This window comes from Leiobunum rupestre, chromosome 5 (genome assembly GCF_980474605.1).
Source record: "Leiobunum rupestre chromosome 5, qqLeiRupe1.1.hap1, whole genome shotgun sequence".
NCBI classification, from domain to species: domain Eukaryota; kingdom Metazoa; phylum Arthropoda; class Arachnida; order Opiliones; family Sclerosomatidae; genus Leiobunum; species Leiobunum rupestre.
In genome coordinates, this window is record NC_143388.1 from 52,114,252 (window position 1) to 52,117,823 (window position 3,572).

The following is a 3,572-nucleotide window of genomic DNA, read 5'->3' on the forward strand; positions in this document are numbered from 1 at the left end:
TAAAAAAATTAAAGACACGTTTATGTTATTTATATCAAACAATGCACTCTAAAAACACATCAGTCGACTTTGAATGTTCGAGGATTCATTGGCTTGCCACTGTGGGGGCTAGCTTTATCAATAAAATTTGAAAGCATTTAAGCTCGTTCAAAAATGAATGCTTGTCGAGCTCTTAAATTTGAACGCATTTAAACGCGTTCAAAAATGAATGCTTGTAGGGCGATCAAATTTGAACGCATTTAAACGCGTTCAAAAATGAATGCTTGTAGAGCGATCAAATTTGAACGCATTTAAACGCGTTCAAAAATGAATGCTTGTAGGGCGATCAAATTTGAACTCATTTAAACGCGTTCAAAAATGAATGCTTGTAGAGCGATCAAATTTGAACGCATTTAAACGCGTTCAAAAATGAATGCTTGTAGAGCGATCAAATTTGAACGCATTTAAACGCGTTCAAAAATGAATGCTTGTAGAGCGATCAAAATTGAAGAGAACCATTCCCTTCAGTATTCTTAAACAAGCAAAACAAATAGACGTATATTTAAAATCTGATAACATCAGGGTGTAGAATTGATCGCTGTAGTTCAAATATAGCCAAATTCCCGTTTAAAATTACCCGAATTGCCGTTCAATTTAGGTTGAGATTGCGTTTAAACTAGAGCCAATTGGCATTTTAATTAAACCGATTTTGTGTTCCTCTTAACCCGAATTGTTATTCATATTAAAGCGATTATGCCTTTATATTAAATCGATTTGGCGTTCAAATTAGAGACTATTGGCTTTCAAATTGAGGCGACTTAGCAATCACGTTAAATCGATTTGGCGTTCAAATTAGAGACTATTGGCTTTCAAATTGAGGCGACTTAGCAATCACGTTAAATCGATTTGGCGTTCAAATTAGAGACTATTGGCTTTCAAATTGAGGCGACTTAGCAATCACGTTAAAGCGATTTGGCGTTCCTTTAAACCCGAATTTTTATTCATAATAAAGCGATTTTGCTTTCCGACTAAAACGATTTTGCGTTCTTATTAAAACGCATTTGCGTTCAAATTAGAGACAATTGACTTTCAAATTGCTATCATATTAAAGCGATTTCGCGTTCATATTATAGCGAATTTGCGTTAAAAATTAGGCGCATCAGCTTTCATATTGAAGTGTATTATCCATCACTGGCGTTCAAATTTTAGTAAATTAGCATTCAAATTTAAGCAACTGGACGTTCAAATTGTACGAGAATAAATTTCAAATTGTAGGATAATAAATTTCAAATTGTAGGAGAATAAATTTCAAATTGTAGGAGAATAAATTTCAAATTGTAGGAGAATAAATTTCAAATTGTAGGATAATAAATTTCAAATTGTAGGATAATAAATTTCAAATTGTAGGAGAATAAATTTCAAATTGTAGGAGAATAAATTTCAAATTGTAGGAGAATAAATTTCAAATTGTAGGAGAATAAATTTCAAATTGTAGGAGAATAAATTTCAAATTGTAGGAGAATAAATTTCAAATTTATTATGAATAAATTTCAAATTTATTATGAATAACCTTCAAATTTATTATGAATAACCTTCAAATTTATGAAGATTTGCATTCGAATTTACGGATAATAAATTCCAATTTAAACAAAAATAACGTTCAAATTAAAGAAAATAAAAAAATTATGAAGTTGGCCCTCATGAAAACAAATGTAAAAATGCAATACATAACAAAAACAAAATGTTATGTTTCAAGTCGGTTGTACACTATGGATACTGCCGAAGAAACTTCAGTTGATACAATATTAAACACAATTTTTTGAATATACCCCCTTTTTTTTAAAGAGTTCGAATACTGTAGTTGGAAAGTGTAATATCCGGCAAAGAGTGACGTTATTGCCATTTTAATACTACTAACTTCGAAGGAAATTCCGTCAATCATAACTACGTATGGTGATATGAATATTTCCTTTGGATCCTATAACGAAAATATTTAAATATAACAAAATATTAACGTACTTTGAATGCAAACCAAGAGTTCAAACTTTCTTTGAAAATGGTTGGAAAAAGTAAAAGGGCAGTTTCAAGTTCCCTATCTAAATTATTAGAAAATATATTGTTACGTACAAAGGCTTTTTGATAACTTTGATGTTCATAAACAAATCTTGATTTTTAATTTAAAACGGCGATACTATTCTGACTGAATTTAACAATAAGGGAAGTGATTAAGCTAAAGTAAATAACGACCATAGTTCCTACCCTGTAATTTTTTTAATTCCAAGAAAAAACTACTTTGTTTCTAAAGAACAGTTCCCAGTTTCGAAATCTACCAGAGAAAATTTGAAATATTTACATTTATAATAATACATTTATAATAATAGGAAATAGTTTATTCTTACTTTTAGTGCGTAGAAAGTGCCGCTGCAAAAGTTGTATTTTCAAAAACCACAAGAACTACAGCTTAGTTTTTGGAATTTCAACACGATTTTTACGAATGCGCGGAAATGATAGCGACCGTTCGGACCGTTCGCCTACTTTGGTAGAGATAAAGATTAATACGTTTTACTTTCTCGGGAAATATTTCCAATAAAAGCCACTTACGTATTTTGGTCTAATTTGGACTACTTTAATCTTATCTCTCTCGCTCTCTCTATTCGTTCACCTCTGCCCAACGGGGTTCAAGTAGTTAAGCGAAACGTAGAATATCACCTTACAATGTACACAATGCTTAGGAAAGGTACAAGCTGTATAAAATGATATATGTTGAAAACCCTTTGAGGAGAATGGTAATTCTAGTGAACCTGTTTCGACGGAGTTGCTAACGAATCGGTGGCGAGCACGGAATTCTTTGAACCCGTCTCGTCCAACTGCCATATGACAAGCCACCTAGAATTCGCCACAATACCTCGCCAAGAAAAGTAGTCACAGGTGGTTACCGCTACTAATATCTCCACACTGCGCAGGCACTACTCGGGTTTGGGTTTCACCATCTTACGAAGCAAAAAATACCTTTTTTTTAATAATATTAGCAATATATATTAATATTAATGCAATGTCGCGTTGTATATTTCTACGCAACTCACATTTTCATAAGAAAATGTAATGTATTTTTCCTATAGCAGTCGACTATTAACAAAATTAGTTAACAGCTTTCGTAGGCTGCGTTCGGTTTTCGAGGGATGATATACACAAGCTGACCATCCGGTACTCTATAATTTGGAAACCTGAAAATACTAGAGCTAACAATGAAGGAGTCTTCTAAGAATGTCTGACAGTAAAGAATAATGAACGAAAAACAATTGCCCACATTTCATCGGTTTGTAGACGAAATATAGGTACCAAAACAATTGTCAACATTTTCTAATCGATTAAACTAAATTTCTATCGAGTATTTAATTTCCGCTAAGAATAAATTTTAAGCCAACAATCCACAAGCATACTTTTTTAGTTTAAAAAAGACAGATACAGCATGACGTTTAAAGAAACAATATTTTATTTTATTCAGAGCTTTCGAACCGTGGTCCTTCTGTAGCCGAAATTTCTTACACGCAGTTTATACATACCCTGGCTAGGCCAATTGTTACCCGCGACGT

The 3,572-nt window shown here is 32.4% G+C and overlaps 1 long non-coding RNA gene across 2 annotated transcripts; it reads right to left on the reverse strand.

Moving 5' to 3' along the window:
• Window positions 1-2,233: 2,233 nt before the first annotated feature.
• Window positions 2,234-3,217, reverse strand: LOC149945265 (uncharacterized). Of its 2 annotated transcripts, none has more exons than XR_016480975.1 (5): window positions 3,063-3,217; window positions 2,781-2,969; window positions 2,581-2,706; window positions 2,379-2,513; window positions 2,234-2,305 (listed from the first exon to the last, which is right to left on the reverse strand). It is a non-coding gene; the product is annotated as an uncharacterized LOC149945265 (long non-coding RNA). The 2 variants fall into 2 exon arrangements; XR_016480974.1 differs by having other exon boundaries at window positions 2,781-2,988.
• Window positions 3,218-3,572: the final 355 nt, after the last annotated feature.